Consider the following 19268-nt stretch of genomic DNA (forward strand, 5'->3'; position numbering starts at 1 on the left):
ATCCAGCAATTCCAAGAAACAAAATCAGGGCCGAAATTCTCCATTTGGGAGAAATGTTCCCACTGGGATTGAATAGCCTATGATTTGCGTTTCCGTTGGGGGGGGATTTTCCATTCTGTGATTCAAGACATGCTGTCACGAGCTGCCTCCGCATGGTGAGGTTGGCAGCACAGACCGTCTCTGCCACCTCCTCCCTGGCACTGTTCAGAAGGGTGGGTTTGAGTCTGCGGCCCAGAATTATCGCTAAAGAACCTGACAGCTGGAGCTGTTCCAAAGTGTTCCACTCCCACACACTCACTGCAGCCATGGGTCGAAGAGTTCAGTCCTCGATGCTGGGTGCGATTCAGCGGACTCACGTTAAACTCAGCTGAACGGCACGGTTAGCGGGCTGTTTATAGGCAGCTGCAGCGCCGAAAAAGCATCCCGCTATCTAACGGCACTTTGGGTTTTTCTTCTGCCGAGGCTACACTTGGGATTTCCTGCCTCAGCCTGCCAGCGGGAAAGGCTTCCCGGCAGATCGGGGCGATATTTTGACCGGCAATCCTGATCTCCCCCCCTTTCAAGTTCCCAACCTCCCCCCACTTTTTAACCCCTCCTCATACCCACAACCTTGGGAACCCCTCCCCCCCCCCCCAACCTGGCAAGGCCCCCCCCCCCCCCTCGGGCCTGACACCTGGCAGTGCCAACTTGGCATCTGGGGCACTCAGGCACTCAGGCACAACCTGGCAGTACCCCCTGGGAACGCTGGCAGTGCTACTGTGGCTACATGCTCTCTGATCAACCATTGACTTGAGATGCAGCCAAGCAATTGCTGCTCCGATAGTTCACTGCTGAGATCCTTTGTAACCCATGGAGGCGCAAGTTCTATTTTAATTGCATGAAACCTCTTTCCAGCTTATTTTAATTAATCACAATGTAGCAAAAATATTTTCCTTTGTCATGCTGTGCACATAAATTAGAATTTCAAGTATAGCTAATGAAACATTTTTTTTTCCTTGCTAGACCTTGGTTCTTAATTAGCAAGTTGATGGCTTTAATGTGAATTCATTATCCCGCAAGCTCTAATTCTGTACTTAAATGCTGCTTTTGGACTGACCATAAGATTCCTGTTTGAATTTTAATTTTGTTCGCCAGTTGGTAAATTTATTGGGTCCCTTTCAGCTGCTGCACAGCTGTTTCCTTGAGACATCTGTATGTAAATGCTGAATATTTGTCCAGATGACATTATGAAGAATAGAACACAAACCTGGACTGCTGAGTGCTTGACATACTACAGAAGCCCAATGTTTCATCTCCATAGCAACGGATCCAACCCCCTTATTTTCATCTCTGAAAGCTAATTTTCCACACAGAGAACGGACAATGCACTTGCATTTGGAGTTTGCAGCAAACTGTTAACACTCAAGCAGCAAAGTAAAATGACCTTTCGGCAATAAGGCAAACAGCATTATGAGAATTCTGTGAGCAACAGGCCCCAGGTGATTTGCCTCTGATTCTGTGGTGCTATGGCTGATAAACAATTATCGGAATCCAGTGATGGACAGTCAAAAGTTACACCCTTCCAAAGTTGCAATGCTCCTTGATCAGGGTTGAAAGATTGTCTCCAACTTGTCTCTCCTCTTGCAGACTTGGCTGCTTTCGATCTCCGATAGCGGGGAGCTTCTTTACAGAACAGATGCTCCCATCTATTGTCAAATTGAAACTTTCCCCGTGGATTTTCTCACCATTCTGCAAAAACCGCCAGCACCAAATTCTGAAGCATTATGGGGACCAATATTTAGTGACTGGTCAGTAACTCTGAGACGCTAAAGGCCAGGTTTTGCTGAAAAAATTTAAATGATGCGCACCATGATTAGCATGCTCATTAGTGACTTGCAACGAGTGAGTTATGCACAACAAATTGGCACAGGTTGCTGGCTAATTTGGGTCATTCCGCCATTAGCTTCACAAAAGCGACATCTCACACTTGACCTCATAATTATCATCAGTTTGGACATTTGCATAATAATTGTCCATTAAGCTCACCACACCGGCATATCTAGTCATGAATAGTATTTTTTAAATGTGGCCATTATTTTTTTCTTTTTTTTAAGTAAATTTAGAGTACCCAATTATGTTTTCTAATTAAGGGGTAATTTAGCATGGCCAATCCACCAAACCTGCACATCTTTTGGGTTGTGGGGGTGAAACCCACGCAGACACGGTGAGAATGTGCAAACTCCACACGGACAGTGACCCAGGGTCGGGATCGAACCTGGATCCTCAGTGCCGTGAGGCAGCAGTGCTAGCCACTGTGCCACCGTGCCGCCCCTAAATGTGGCCATTATGAATGACAGCCAATCAACACTTCTTAACCAGAAAGTGAACAACTATAGATAGGATATACCATTCCTTCAGGTTGTGAGTTGTTTAGGAGATATTGGGCGGTATTCCCCCTGCCATGGTGTGTTTTGCGGCGGCAGAGGGAGCTCGCGATTGGATGGCGGTTGGATCGTCCAATCGTGCCACTGTCAACGGATTTTCCCATTGTTTGCACCCTCTGCCACTGGGGAACCTATGGTGGGGGTGGGAGGCGGGTTCACCGCCGGCGGGACTGGAAGTACCATCGGCAGGAACGGACGGAGAATTTCAGCTATTATCGGGAGGTTTTCTGAAAAGATCTTTCTTTTCCTTTCTTGTACGTCCTCTTTTAATCCAACCTTTCCTTCATCCTCTCTTTTTGCTTTCTGTCCTTGAGTTGGCATTGAACTCACTCCCTTTAATTCATTCTCCTCCTTGACCCACCTTTTTTCTTACTCCCTTAATCTTGAGACTGTCCCATTGCTCACCTATGCCCTGTTGCTCTTGCCCTGTTATTATCTCAAACTTCCAGCAATTTTTTGGACAAAAGAAAAAGAAAACGTCAATATGCAAAAGCAAGTGTAACTAACGGAGCATGCCATGGGAATGCCCATGCCAGTGAAACCTGTCCTAAAACCTTGCACTCATTTATCAATTTAATTCAGAGTATTTTATGAGCTCTAAATAAATACTTTACAAGACCGTTGTCTTTGATTTTCAGGGGTGTATTTTCCCTTTTGAGGTGTGGAGTGCAAGTCAGGAGATTTCCCGATAACACCTCCTGCCTGGCGATGTTGTTCTGCACTATCTTCATGGTGAGGTGGTGGAATCAGGGCTGCTGCCTCCAGAGGAAGACAGCAGGCGGATGGCGCTGAGGTGGGCAGATTTGTAGGCCTGCTTTTATTTCACTATTACATCAACCCAGTCGTGCGCCTGAGTTTAGGCATCCTACCCCTCATCCTTCCACCCATCCTCATTCCCCCACCATACACTCATGCCCTCTCATGTCGCCCCATGCCCACTCACCTGCTATCCACAATGGACACGACTTTTGAGTTTTAATATCAATGATATTATATGGTGGAAGAATAATACAGAAGCTTGTATTTTACCTTCAGCAAGTTTATTCTACATACAGCTCAGTAGAGATACAAACTCCTTATGGTTCTCCAAACCAACTGTTTCAGCTGTGTCCATTTATATACTTTTGGAGATTGAGCCAATGATCATCATCTGTCTTTAATTATTTTCTTGAATTTTTCTTTGGAATTTTGCAGTTTACACATAATTTGCAAAAAGTGATCATCGTGTATTTACATATGCATAGTTCCTTCCACCCACATCTTCCCCTCCTCCCCTCTGTCGGTTAGCGCCACCCCCCCCCCCCCCCCAACTTCTCCTCCTCCCCCTTGTTTTAGGTGTTCCCTTCGCGCCTTGGTCTATTTTGCCTTATTTGCTTGTGCCGACCCCATTAGGGCCCGAGGCCCTGTAACTGGTTCTATCAGTCTGCCGGTTAGTATGGACCTTTCCGCCCGGGGGGATGGGGGGGGGGAGGGGTTTTCGTACCCCTCCCCGTACCGGATGGTTTGGTCTTTGCTGGCCCCCACTTTGACCTGGGGCCTTTTGCCCCTGCAGGGCCCTGTCTTTGTGGCCCTTTTCTTGCCCCCCCCCCCCCCCCATTATTTGTTCCAGCTGTTCCCCCCCCTCCCACCGCCCTTTACTTTACCCTTCCCCTTCCTCCTTTCCTCTCTTTTCCTGTACTTTGGTGTCCCCTATTGGCTATTGACTTCAAACAGGTCCTGGAACAAGTTAGTGAATGGCTTCCATGTCTCCTGGAAGACCACCTCCGACCCTCGGATGGTGAAATTCATTTTCTGCCTGGCTGGCCGGTCTGTCGGAATTTCTCCACCTGGAGAAATTGCCTTTAATAAGGCAATTATCTTACAAATGGAATTTTCAAAGCATACACGCTGATTGACAATGAGCACTGCAATAGCATTGGAAAGTCTGTGTGATATCCATGGAACTGGCAAAATTAATAATCATTCCAACTCCACCTGGCAAAACTTTAATCCTCTTAAGTCGACATAAAACCGTGAAAATCAACATAATTGAAAAACTTCTTCTAACATAATTCTCTTTGGCGATCATAAAACTGTCTATCATAAAGCTCACAGTTCTCTTGGCAGCGATATCAACAGCCGTTGCTAAGCTAAGTCTATTTGTGGGACTTTGAGTTCAGTCAAGCAGTCAAAATAGATTCCATTGCACAGCACTGTCAACAAAACATCCAGAGCTGAATGAGTTAAAACCTTTGAAGTAGTCTAACAGATATCTGGGCTGTCAGTCAATGTAAATAACAAAGAACAGGGACCAATTGAGATACTAAAGTCTGATTCTCAATGCTGTTGAATGCATAAAAGTACTTTATCCACTGAACATATTTGTCAAAAGGTTCCCAGGTACAGAAGATGTCCCTATGCTTCATGGCTCCTCTGACCTGATGAAGTTCACACAAACTTCAGAATTCCATCTGTCCAAATCTCATTGAAACATGGTGAATGAGGAATTATTGCAACAATCTACAACATGGATGTCAGCATGGAATCAATAGCTAATTGAGTGACTTGTGGTCATCTTCAAATCTTAGTTTAGAAAGGAACAGTTCTTCAAATGCGCGATATATTGTGAGCAGTAAACTCAAAACTCTTGTGTGTGAACCTTGCTTCTCTTACCCAGAAATAGTGATCCGTTGATTTGGTGCATGGCCTCCTCAGTGGATGCAACACCGTTAGACAAAAAGCAATGCACACACAGGGGTGTTTCTGATATACATATTTTGAGGTGTTTGTATTCTCATCTGCAGCAAGGTTGTCGAAAGGTGATTTATTTCTTATTGATAAAAGTGGGATCTTCTATGGGATGTTATGGGTCCGGGTTTACAGAACCCCAAAGTGTTTCATGGAGTTCAACCGACCTACAACTTTTAATCGATTGTGGTGTGGGAAGCACACGGCGTACTCTCAAGGTGTGATACAGCAATTATGGACAAATGGTTTTTAAAACAAAAGAATGTTTATTCTATGAACTCAATTCAACCTTTAAAACTCAAACATTGAATATCTTAACACCCATTACTTCAAAGATAACCCCAAAAGACTACAACACTAAATAATCCTTCAAACTGTTCCTTTAAGCATCCAAAAGACTTCAACCTTCAAAAACAGACATGAAGTTACGTTCAATATATTTATAGTCTTTGGATTGCAGAAATCAACAGACCAGCTCTGTGTTTTCTTCCTGCAGCCCTCAGCAAAACACACAGACACTCCCAGCTTTCTCCTCAAACTGAAACCAAAAGCAGAAGTGAGCTCAGCTCCCCCCACCCTCTGACATCACTTCAGTAATATGATCAGCTCCATTTCTTAAAAGTACATTGCTTACATCAATTTCTTAAAGGTACTCTCACATGACAGTGATAATTAACTCCCCATCTGGAAAAGGTGGTTAACGTATTGGCAGAATTAAACAGTCAGCAGGCAAATAGTATGTCCTGAAAATACCAACACAAACTAATAACACTGTCCAGAATGATGAAGAATGATTGTGAGATAGCAGCATATATCAGATCACCTAGCCTCCTCGTCCAATTATCCTCCTTATTTTTCCCCATCCAAAATACCTCTTTCATTTATAAAAGTTAATCAGTATGAATGCTTTCAAATGTCAAGAACGTAGCTATTTCCTTTTGAACATGGTTTTGAATCACTAGCACTGATGGTTTGATAGGTTGAACACATTTTGGCTGAAGAAATACTTCTGGAATTGCCTATTTGGCTTATTCTTCCCTATCGTGAATCTTCTATGCAGTAGAAAACATGATTTGTTTCAAATTTAGTGAAGCGTTTATACAGAACAAAATACCGTGGATGCTTGAAGTTAAAAAAAATTACATTTATATAATACTTTCCACAACTGGGGGTCTCAGAATACGTTACAGGCTGTGAAGTACCTTCTGAAGCATAGTAGCTGCTGTAATGTTGGACACGCATCGGCAAATATGTCTGTAGCAAGCTCCTGGGGCTGGGTTTTAGAGGGGTTGTCGGTGAGGAGGTGTGTACTTACTGCTTGACATCCTGAAAGTCAGTTCCAAACTATCTGGCTTTAAATAAGGCCACCCACCGTGATAACACACCCCAGGCGGCCTAAACAAATTGGACGTTGGCCTTTATCCTTCAATGGGACAAAGTCCTGTCCTCAAGAGCTGCCAGCCAAATTGATAGACTCAGCAATGCCAGAACGTAGCAATGGGTACTGCTGGGACTGCAAGAGGGACATTGGATCTGAGTAAGTCCCAGGCCTTTTAGGTGCGGAGAGATTGTTGAACAAACAGCCTCACCAGTATTGACCGGCATCCACTGCCCAGCATTTATGGCAGTGTAGTCAGATTGATGGCTTCAAACTGGCAAAGTTGGCCACTTAAGTCCTTCAATTGTCCTGACCGCGTCAGGGGTGGGCTGGAAAAGTGGTGGGTTAGCCACCCAACATATTTCATGTGCTCAACATGCTCATCAGATGAGGTGGAGTGGGATGACGTGGGCATAAATTCCAGCTCCAGAAAAGAGCAGTGTGATAGTGACTCAATAATCTGTTTTTGTGATGTTGATTGAGAGCTAAATATTGGCCAGGTCACCATGGGTAACTCCCTTGCTCTTCTGAACAGTGCCATGGGATATTTGACATCCACCAAGAAGGCAGACCCTGGTGACGCCAGAGGCACGAGTGCTTGTGACACAGAAGGTGCTGCCCTTACTCAGCAGGTTAGGCAACAGCTGAAGAGGCAGAAACAGCGTTCATGTGGGGATTCTCAGAGTCATGGGGATATCGAGAGCTGCATATCGCAGGGTAGGAAATCGGTTGTAATTGAATGAGCATTGAAGTGGCTAATTAACTCAACTACAGCATGGGCATCATGAGTATCGCACTTTCGGGTTTTGCATCCAATCAGAGAGTGAATGGGTTGACGGTCCAAGTCTGTCAAAGTGAGAATTTCAAGTTCAAGATACTGTATCCCTCGGTCAGGAGTAGAAAATTCTTTGAGTTGGATCTCTGTGTGCAAACCTCTCTGTCATGGGGAGTGGCATATTCCTGAGGAGAAGGCAGCTCGTGCTGCCGATGCTGCTGCTCCTCTTGCCCCTCACCAGAGGTCCACAGTAGAGCTGTGCAAGCTGCTTTCATGGAGCAGTAAGTACTGACAGCAGGGAGGTGCTGATCAAGAAGAGTGAAGTGTGTGGCAGGTGAACAAACTTTTCAAGAAGCTGGGAATCTCCTGCCAAATTATACGAGCCCGCCTAGGCATGACTGTAATATCACCTGGGGCTGAGGTCATTAGCCTCCAACAACCACAACAATCTTTCTTTGTGCCTAGGCATGACTTCAATCCATGAAGAACATAAAACATTGAACATAGAGTGCAGAAGGAGGCCGTTCGGCCCATCGAGTCTGCACCAACCCACTTAAGCCCTCACTTCCACCCTATCCCCATAACCCAATAACCCCTCCTAACCTTTTTGGTCACTAAGGGCAATTTATCATGGCCAATCCACCTAACCTGCACGTCTTTGAAGAGTTTTCCCTCTGATTGGCATTGACTCCAGTTTGGCTAGGACTCCTTGATGCCACTATCAATCAAAGGCTGCCTCGATGTCGAGGCAGTCACTCAATCTCACCTCACCTCTTGAGTTTTCATAGAATTTACAGTGCAGAAGGAGGCCATTCGGCCCATCGAGTCTGCACTGGCTCTTGGAAAGAGCACCCTACCGCAAGGTCAACACCTCCACCCTATCCCCATAACCCAGTAACCCCACCCAACACTAAGGCCAATTTTGGACACTAAGGGCAATTTACCATGGCCAATCCACCTAACCTGCACATCTTTGGACTGCGGGAGGAAACCGGAGCACCCGGAGGAAACCCACGCACACACGGGGAGGATGTACAGACTCCGCACAGACAGTGATCCAAGCCGGAATCGAACCTGGGACCCTGGAGCTGTGAAGCAATTGTGCTATCCACAAGGCTACCGTGCTGCCCTCTTTTGACCATGTTTGGACGAAGGCGGTAAAGAGGTCAGGAGCCGAGTGGCCCGGCAGGGCCTAGATTGAGCTTCAGCGAGTATGTTATTGTTGTGGAAGTGCAGCTTGCTGGCACTGATTCCATCACATTTCCATCAATTAGCTGATCTTTGAGAGTTGAATAATGGGGTGACAATTGGCTGGATTGGATTTGCCCTGGATTTGTTTGGGACATTTTTGGGTAGATGCCGGCACTGTCGGTGGAATATCTTGGCTGAGGGAATGGCTAGTTCTGACACACAAATCCTCATCAGTGCTGGAGTGTTGTCAGGGACCATACTCTTTGCAGTAAACAGTAGTTCCACCCATTTCTTGATGACCACGGGGTGTGAATAGAATTGACTGAAGATAGGCACATGCGATGCTGAGGATCAGGGGAGGAGGCCGAGATGGGTCATCCATTTGACACTTCTGGCTGAAGGTGATTAAAATGATGGTGTCCAAATTACAAGCTTTGAGGTAAATGTCTTCCCATTAACATTTATTCCACTTCTCTTCTTGCACCTAGTGGTGCACTAAGGCAGGCTTGTATAGCTAGTAATTCCTGGAACAGTTCTCTAGTCTGTTGCCAGAAGCTTATAGCTTGAGGGGGCTCCATTCCACATCAAGTGTGACTGGCCAGGAGTCTCTCACGCTCTTACCGTCAGTCATTGACGTGTTTGGAAGGATTTTCAGGTTGACATTCAACCTGTTTTAGCCATGTTATGAACGGGCATTCCTTGGCCATCAAGTACTGGGGTAGGACCCGAACCTGGAGCTCTTGGCTGAGAGGCAGTGACGCTATCCATTGTGCCACAACAACTCCTCCTCATTTACTCCAACTAGCTGTCTCTTAATTCAATTAATTTTCACATATCCTGGGGCCTGAATCATGTTCAATCATTTTTTTTACGTTAAACAACTTGAATGGCATTTAATCCTTAACAGCATGGTCAGTAACACCAAACGTGACTAACCGCTGCTAAACCCCACTTACTTACTTTAACTTATGCTCTTGAGCTGATTTCCTGTAGTGTCCTTTAGAAATGTCTAAAGCACATTTTGTTCAGTAATTGATGTGCATCATGTGCACTAAGCCCCAGCCTGTTTTCACTTTTGTTACTTTCCAGTCCTCTGCAATTGTTCTGGAGAGCAGTGCATGTTGGGAGATATCGGTAAGTGATTTCACAATCACCTGTTTAAACTCTGAGGTTAAACTGGTCAGAGTGCGTTGGAGACAACTGACTATAATAAAACAGAAAATAAATCAATCCACTTCGGAGCCTTTGACTGCAGGAGCTTTTAGCGCTGAAGTGGACCTCTGTGTTTTGTCTGAATAATAGGCACAGCATGACCAAATTATCCGTTGTGTGTGAAGGACTTCAGAGTCATTTCTAAAAGATGAATTAAAGCACTTTAACAAGTCTACCTTGCTGTCTAAGGTCTGTAGCAACTGGCAGTGCCCAGCACAATGATTAGAAAACTCTTTCTCCAGATTATAGAGCCTCTCTCCAAGAGAATGTATTTGCCCTTGGATACAAAAATGTCAACGCAAAGACAACTATCATTAATTGAACCAGAGTTGTTGGAACATGCATTAAACTGTGCAAATCTGTAACTTATTCATTGGTATCACCGCACAATTTATTCAGGGCTTTAGTTGCTCCCAGCAACCACCGAGGTCAAATATGTGAAGTTGCTTTTCTGATATTTGCCTCGACTATACTGTATTCTTGGCACCAAGTTAACAAAAAAGAGCTAAAATTGTAAACTGATTTGTTGGTTGAAAGTGAGGCATAAATCAGACTATCTCACTGACATCCAGGAAATAATGGGAATGATTTCAATCCTGCGTGCCCAGCGGTTAGAAACAAGCAGGTTATTTAAGGAAAGAAAGTTTAGCTTATTTAACCTGCAAGCCTTTCCTGCAAATTGGATTTTCAACCTGCACGGTTCTGCAGGTGAAAGAGAGACCAGCTTAAAACAGGAAGGGATTCTGTTTGCTAACTATCCAGGGTTATTTCGTGGAAAGAGTTTTCCAGTGCGGTCTACTCTACATTGGAGAGACTAAACGCAGACTGGGTGACCGCTTTGCAGAACGCCTCCGGTCCGTCCGCAAGCAGGACCCAGACCTTTACTGTCGCTGTCATTTCAACTCTCCATCCTGCTCCCACATCCACATGTCCGTCCTTGGCCAGTGCAATGTTCCAGTGAAGCCCAGCACAAACTGGAGGAACAGCACCTCATCTTCCAATTAGGCACGTTACAGCCTTCCGGACTTAACATTGAGTTCAACAACTTCAGGCTGTGAACGCTCTCCTCCACCGTCACCCAATTTTTATTTCTATCCATTTATTGTCCACAACACACTCCCAACTTAAACTAAAATACCACACCTGAAAAGCAACCACAATATGCTCACCCCTCACTGTCTTTAGGTTCACTAAGCCAATCCAATAGATAGACTTTTATCCCCCTCGAGCCCCCAATTTGTTATGGGCCAGGGTTTTGCGAATCCCAAAGTGTATCATGGATTTCACCTTACCCACAACTTTTAATAGATTGTGGTATGGGGAGCACACGGCCCACTCTACAGGTGTGGTACAGCAGAAATGGAAAAGTATTTTTTAAAAGCAAAACAATGTTTATTCTATGGACTCAAGTTAACCTTTTTAAAACATACAGTGAACATCTTAGCAACCATTAATTCAAATACAACCCCCAAAGACTACAACACTAAGTAAACCTTTAAGCTTTCCTTTTAACATCCACACAAAACAAACATATTTTAACAGAAGCACATTAGCTTTACATTCACTACTGAGAACATTTATAATTCTGAATTGACCAAATGATCAAGAGATAGTCTTTTGATGGGAGAGAGATCAACAGTACACTTGCTCTGTCTGGCTTCAGCTCCCACACTGAAAACAAAACTAAAACACACTCTGCAGCAAACAGCCTAAAACGAAAATAAAAAGCTGACAGACAGCCCAGCTCCACCCACTCTCTGATATCACTGCAGTACTAAACACCCATATCTTAAAGGTACTCTCACTGCAGATATTTATATACACACCCATTTCTAAACACCCATTTCTTAAAAGGACTCTCACATGACATCAGCCATGATCATAATGAATGGCGGAGCAGGCTCGAAGGGCCGAAAGACCTCCTATTTTCTATGTATGTTTCCATGCATTATTCAAAAGTTTTACCCAGATGGCTTTATTGAAGAGGCAAACAAAGGAAACATATGTGTATAAATCCAAAAACTTTATTCAACAAACAGTAAAAATCAGTTACTGTTAAATTATCCTAAAATATTACTATAAAGTCCCAAGATTCTTAATACTACCAGTGCCGATGAACTCAGTCGCGCTGTGGGTCCGATTCTCTGAGTCTCAATTTCCTCAGGATCTTTCTTCGTTGCGAAGGTGGGTCTTGCAAGCTGCTTCCTTACGTCTCTGCTGCATGGAGTCCTCGTTGTTGGGAGGTCCAGGGGTTTGATTCTTATGCCACTCCCCATGCCTTTTCAGAATGCTCTCCAGCCCCAGTTGATAAGGTCACAGGATAGGAGTGGCACCATCCAATGGAATTACTAATGGCTACCCAGCAGGACATTGGGGTCCATTTCCTGACATATTGTTTGTCTGTAACCTAGTTTACTCAAAACAATTGACCTATGAATAGAGCTGATTGCCTCTTGATGGGTGATTGATTTACTCAACCATTTGAATAGAGGCAATTGTCTCTTGATGGATAATTGATAGGTCCACACATGTCCTGACAGTTTGTCTGAGTTTCAGTCTATTCAAACTTTGCCAAGTTCTAATTCCCATCAGGCCATTTGCTGGAGCTGACTCTGTCTTGATTTAAAATGTCTAATAATTTACTTTAATGTGTCTGATTTTATCGGGCCTAAAATCCAGGCCATTACAGATTATTACATTATTGGTTCACTTCCTCACCAGTCAGATATGTAGCTTGACTCCAGGGGCGGGATTCTCCGACCCCACGCTGGGTCGGCGAATAGCCGGGGGCTGACGTGAATCCCGCCCCTGTCGTGTCCCGAAGTCTCCGCCACCCGAGATTCGGCGGGGGCGGGAATCGCGCTGCGCCGGTCGGCGGGCCCACCCCCGCTGATTCTCCGGCCCGCGATGGGCCGAAGTCCCGCTGCTGGAATGCCTGTCCCGCCAGCGTGGATTAAACCACCTTTTGAACGGCGGGACAAGGCAGCGCGGGCAGGCTCTGGGTTCCTAGGGGGGGGGCACAGGGCGATCTGGCCCCGGGGGGTGCCCCCACGGTGGCCTGGCTCGCGATCGGGGCCCACCGATCCGCAGGCGGGCCTGTGCCGTGGGGGCACTCTTTTTCTTCCGCCTTCGCCATGGTCTTCACTATGGCAGAGGCAGAAGAGACCCCCTCCCCTGCACATGCGCGGGAATGACGCCGGCAGCCACTGATGCTCCCGCGCATGCGCCGACCCGCATCGCCCGGCGAAGACCTTTCGGCTCCGGCTGGCCTGGCGCCAAAGGCCTTTCCTGCCAGCCGGTGGAACGCAAACCACTCCGGCGCGGGCCTAGCCCCTCAAGGTGAGGGCTTGGCCCCTAAAGGTGCGGAGACTTCCCGAGTGGTTCCCGCCACTCCATTACGCCGGAACCCCCCGCCCCGCCGGGTAGGGGAGATTCCCGCCCCAGATTCTGAATCTGCACTGGATTCTGCAAAACCTGTTAGAGAGATAGTTCAGATTAGTTTATAGGAGGCTCCTATACATTAACTATGGCGCTAATCTTTGCTAAAGCATTTGAAATAATTGCCGAGGTTCGTAAGTGTCACCATTACATCGGTGGACTCTGAAATAACACCGCTTAAAATAAGTTGCAAAATTCAAATTTACTTTAGCTCTGCATCAGCTGGGGGGACAGGCGTAGAAACATTAGCGTCTTTGAAGAAGCCAAGAGCACCAGTATCACGGATATAATCATCCGAAAACAGCTCCGCTGAGCCGTGGCCAAGTGCTTAAGATATCAGGGTCCCGACTGCCAAAGCAAATCTTCTTCATAATGAAGGATGCTGGACAACAGGAGGTCAAAGGAAGCACTGCAGAGACACCCTGAAGGCTTACCTCAAAAAGTGCAACATAACCATCACGTCTGGGAGACCCTTGCTCAGAAGAGACCTACTTAGACCTCCTGATTGAAGGGACACAATTCTTTGAAGACATCCGATGGTAATGGGAAGCCCAGAAAAGGAGCCTGACAAAGGAATACCAGCGACCTAGAGTGCAAGGACCTATCCCACCTTTTGGAAACTTCAGTGAGTAACTGAAGATGTGGCTCTAGGATTTGGCTCATCAGTCACGCAAGGACCCAGAGAACGCGTGTCCTGTAACACGGAGTTTCCAAGGCGGACAATCATTAGCGAGTGATCATCAAAGATTACATCCACTCCAAAACCAATCGATCCATTTTAGTTTCTTTAATGGAATTCACGTCCTCATGACAAACCAACATTTAAAAAAATCTTTCTTTCACTTTGTGACTCTAAATTCACTTTTTATACTAAAGTACTTTTTAATGGAATTAACAGCTTCATGACAAACAAAAGTTTAAAAAAATAGTTTAGTGGGCACAGACGAGTCCGCGGTGAATGGATAAAGAGAAACAAGTTCTATTGCAAAGTAATAATATGTACAATACTCTTCAGATCCCGACTGGGTCTGAGGAGACAGTTTCAAACATGGCCGACATTTATACCAAAGGCTATTGGCTCTCCCTCAGCAGGGGAGTTCATATGCAATGAGGGCGGTGGAGTCGGAAGATGTCTGCGTCTCTTCGCTCCTGGCTGTGCCCCTGCCACCTGCTGGGCTGAACCAGGCGGCGTATACCTGGATGGCAAACACCGTTTCTATACTGGCCGCGGTGGAGGCACTGTTAAAGGCTGTTGAATGGCTTGTTCCCCATCGGAAATTCCTGACTCCTGTGTCTCCATGTCAGAATCAGTATCAATGACCGCCCGCATTTCAGTATCCTGTCCCCCTTGGGGCAATGCTCTTCAATCTAGAGGCTGGCAACAATTGGCTTCTCCCGAGGAGCTCTGTACACCACTGGTCTTCTGTTCCTGATATGATCAATGTGTTTTTCTCATGATGTGCTTGAACCTGGTATGATACCATGCCTGTATGGCGAAGAAGCATTCCTGAGATCCACTGGGTGCCATCTGTAAAGTTCCTAATGTAGACGTCGTCACCAGGTACAAACAGTCTGCTCCGCTTACATCCAAATGGCCTTGCTGCTCTTGGCCATGGTGTACATTCCTGGCAATATCTGGAAACGCAAGACTGAGACGGGTCCGCAGTCGCCGGCCCATTAATAACTCTGCCGGTGCTACCTCGGCTGCGGCATGTGGCATGGTTCGGTTACAGAACAGGAATCTGGCCAGCCGAGTGTCCATCAATCCTGAAATCTGTTTTTTCAGTTCCCGCTTAAATATTTGCACAATCCTTTCCTCCAGCCCATTCGAAGCCGGGTGATACGGGGCCGTCTGGATGTGCTGTACCCCGTTTGCCTTCATAACCCCCGTGAATTCCTCACTGGTAAAGGACGACCCAGTGTCGGTGACCAGCACCTCTGGATACCGTGCGTGCAGAATGAGAGCCGGAATTTTTCAATGGTCGTCCTCGAGGTAGTCAACACCATTCTGTTGATTTCAAGCCTTTTCGAGTGTGCGTCCACCATAATCATAGATATAATCATAGTATCATAGATTCTGGTAAAGAAGTATCTGCTACTCCTGACAAACACTGTATTGCTGGTCCAGCCTTTCTATTTCTGCATTCGAGTCCAGCCCCAAGACATAGCTGCGGATGAACACTTTCATTTTTGACACCCCTGGATTTCTGTTTTGCAGGTCTCACAAGATAGAGTCCTGGCCCTTGCTTGGGATGATGACATGTATCCCCCCACAGCAGGGTGCTGCCTTCAACACTGAATCTGGATATTTTGGTCGAAAATGCTTCCACTGTTGCCCACCGTACAACACTATGTGGCGGACTTTGGATCCATCTGCATCCAGTCCCGTATCTGGGACACTGTAACTGGCGTGGCTGCTACTTCATCAGACTTAGGAGGAAAGGGAGGGCACATTGGCAATGGCAGTCTGCTTAATGCATTGTTCGTCCGATGGCCAGCTATGCCTACTGTAGCTCCACTTTTATTCTCGTCGCCAATTTAGTGACCACAGACGAGTCCGAGGTGAGTGAATAAAGAGAAGCTAGTTTTATTCCAAAATAATAATACGTACAATACCCTTCAGATCAAGCAACATCTTAATCTCTATGTTTTGGCTCTAGGCCTGCAGACCCAGCCTGATGAAAGGGGAATCGCATTGTTGCTAACGGTGGCAGGTCTACAGGCAATTAAACTGCATAACTCATTTGCATTCAATGGTGAGGAGGGGCACAAGAAATATGATGAAGTCGTGTGGCACTTTGATCAGCATTGCTTCCCCAAAAAGAATGAGACTATTATTATTTTTTTAAATTTAGAGTACCCAATTAAGTTTTTCCAATTAAGTGGCAATTTAGCGTGGCCAATCCACCTAACCTGCACATCTTTGGGCTGTGGGGGCGAAACCCACACAAACACGGGGAGAATGTGCAAACTCCACACGGACAGTGACCCAGAGCCGGGATCGAATCTGTGAGGCAGCAGGGCTAACCCACTGCTCCACCATGCTGCCCCAAAAGAATGAGACATTTGAGCGATACATGTTCCTTATGCGTACCCAAAAACCGGGTGACAGTTTTGTTACTGACTTGAGGCTGAAGGCCCAGTCGTGCAACTTCAGCAGCCAGAAATCCTCTCTGATGTGCGACCAAATTGTCTTTTGTGTATCAAATGAGGAGCGTTGCTCAAATGAGAGGTAGCTGCACAGCAAATCAGCACACTCTGCTCAAAGAATTTTGGCGCCAACTCAGAGGAAGATGCCAGCGCTATTAGTGCTGTGACGCAAGTCATGAAGAAACATGGTCTCACTGCGGGTGGCCATTTTAAGTGGGTGACAGGAGACGCCACCGCCATGTTGTACCAAAAGTGTGGCACTCGGCATGGCCCATGGCAATGTCTGGTTTTTGGATATGTCTGTTCCAGGTGCAGCCGTATTGAGCACTTTGCAAATCAATGTTTTGTGCGTCCTACAATGGACCATACAAGATCAGTAAATGTAGTTGATGAGATAAGTACTGAAGACCAGTTTTTCATCATCCGGCGACCAGGCAATCCCGCCCAAGGTCAATGAAGTTCTCCATTGTCGGCGTTTCGCCGTGGCGCTCTTGCAGTGGGCGGGGTGGGAGAATCCTGGGACGGGGATTCTCCGACCCCCCGCCGGGTCCGAGAATCGCTGGGGGCGGCGTGAATCCCGCCCCTGCCGGCTGCCGAATTCTCCGGCACCAGCGATGGGCCAAAGTCCCGCTGCTGTAATGCCGGTCCCACCGGCGTGAATTAAACCACCTCCCTTTCCAGTGGGACCAGGCGGCGCGAGCGGGCTCCGGGGTCCTGGGGGGGGCGTGGGGCGATCTGGCCCCGGGGGGTGCCCTCACGGTGGCCTGGCCCGCGATCGGGGCCCACCGATCCGCGGGCGGGCCTGTGCCGTGGGGGCAGTCTTTTACTATGCGTCTGCCGTGTAGGTCTCCGCGATGGCCGACGCGTCGTTGACCCCCCACCCTGCGCATGTGCGGGGATGACGTCAGCAGCCGCGGACTTCCGCCGACGGCAGAGTCCCTTCGGCCCCGGCTGGCGTGGCGCCAAAGGCCTTCCACGCCAGCCGGCGGTACGGCAATCATTCCGGCGCGGGCCTAGCCCCTAAAGGTGAGGGCTTGGCCCCTAAAGGGGCGGCCCGACGCTGGAGTGGTTCGCGCCACTCCATCCCGCCAGGACCCCCCCGCCCCGCCGGGTAGTGGAGAATCCCGCCTCAGCTCTCTGTTTCTCTCTCCATAGATGCTGTCAGACCTGCTGCTTTTATCCACCATCTTTGGTTTATTATTTCAGGTTTCCAGCATCCTCAGTAATTTGCCTTTATTTTCTGTGGCTGTGGAGTCAGTAACTTATTTACAGTTTGAGATTGATGGCTACAATATACTTAAGAATAACAAAGCTGCAATTTGCAAATATATATTAATTTTTAATCAAATGAACAAATATAACTTCTTTTTGAGCACAGTCTCGCATTACCCAGTGTGCTATTAATAGTTGCATGCTTAATATTTTCCAAAACCATTGATTTCCTCACTATTTGTCTTTGCAAAAAGCATTAACCTGTTCAGCCGGCTACCTCAGTGAGTTGCATGTTGCAAGATGATTTCAGTGAATTGTGCAACACCAGAGTGCGTGTGCAAAATAACTGATGTACTTCATAATTTACTGGTAGGGTCAGTGATGATGAAACACAAAATGGTTTGAGTTATGTTTGCTGAGTGCATTGTTTGCTATCCACTTCAGGTTCTCTATAGTGTGCTTACTTTTTTTCCCAACCTTTATCATTCTTCACCTTAGGAAAGGTGGGGCCCCTGAGGACAGGGGGCAGGTGTCCCTTATGGAAGGGTGTTTATCACTTAGAAAAGACAGAGTGTGTCTTAGGAAAGGGATGCGTGATGTCTCTCAGGAAAGGCTCGGGTGCAAGGCAGCTTGTTGGAAATACAACCTCGGGAATTAAACCTAATAAGTCAAGCTTTTAAGTAATGGTTAATGACTGTATCAACTTGATGCAGATTTCAGCACCCATTTTTGAACCCTTTTAATATTCTTGTGAAAGGTGACTGAAGGCTGTTTTTAGTATCTGGACCAAAGGGCATTTGTTCATTTGTGAGCCTGGATAGCATGTGATAGCTGGCTATTTGGCCACTGGGGCATCATGGCCGAGCCTAGTTTATACATAGAAACTTTCCAGCAGGGCTCACTTTAATAGGGAGGCAGTGGTGTAATGGTATTGTCATTGGCCTTCTATTCCAATGACCCAGGGTACTGCCCTGGGGAGCTGAGTTCGAATCCCACCATGGCAAGTGGTGCAATTTGAATTAAAAAGAAAAAGGGAATTAAAAGTCAAATGGTGACCGTGGAACTATTGTTGATTTAAAAACCCAACTGGTTCACTAGTGCTCTTTAGGGAAGGAAATCTGCCATCCTTACCCGGTCAGGCCTACATGTGGCTCCAGACCCACAGCAATGCCTTCTGAAATGGCTGAGCAAGCCACTCAGTTCAAGGGCAATTTGGGATGGGCAATAAATGCTAGCACCTGCATCCCACAAAAGAATGTTTTAAAACTTTAAAAATAGCAGTCTGAAATAGTAACCCTGGGCTGGATTTAGTCCTAACACCACCACATTCACCGGCAGGGTCATCCGGGATCCGTCCTGGGTCCCTGGCAGTCAGCTGCCTTACTGTAGCCACCTGGGTTGGCCACTTCCCGACTTTAAAATGGTGACCCGCAAAGACTACAGGGAAATTCAGTCAACACAGGCAAAACAAACAGGTGCAAAGTTTCCTGTGTATTAAAACTTGCAGAAGCCCAGACAGCACTGAAACCAACAGCCATCTGCATATTAATGAGCGATCCCCGGGAACAATTGAAACATTTAAGATAAACAATCCAAGCCAGACTCCTCGGCGCCAGCAGGAGCCAAGACAAAGGAAGGCCAACGGACACTTACCTTCAATCAAGGAACAGCTCCAGTATTGGAGAAATCAATCCAAGTGATCGGAACGCAGTCCAATCACTTGGAACCAGGTATGGGGTCCGCCCAAAAGGGCGTGAAGCCC

At 46.7% G+C, this 19268-nt stretch overlaps 2 long non-coding RNA genes across 2 annotated transcripts in view; one reads left to right on the forward strand and one right to left on the reverse strand.

The window, feature by feature from the left end:
* LOC140403885 (uncharacterized) overlaps positions 1-9587 on the reverse strand; it is a 57417-nt gene extending 47830 nt beyond the window's left edge. The window contains exon 1 of the long non-coding RNA XR_011938429.1: positions 9455-9587. This is a non-coding gene — a long non-coding RNA (uncharacterized lncRNA). The remainder of the gene's footprint in view (positions 1-9454) is intronic.
* Positions 1-19268, forward strand: part of LOC140403881 (uncharacterized) — a 111338-nt gene that overhangs the window by 35131 nt on the left and 56939 nt on the right. The gene's annotated exons all lie outside the window — the stretch shown is intronic.

This window comes from Scyliorhinus torazame, chromosome 2 (assembly GCF_047496885.1).
Source record: "Scyliorhinus torazame isolate Kashiwa2021f chromosome 2, sScyTor2.1, whole genome shotgun sequence".
Classification (NCBI taxonomy): Eukaryota; Metazoa; Chordata; class Chondrichthyes; order Carcharhiniformes; family Scyliorhinidae; genus Scyliorhinus; species Scyliorhinus torazame.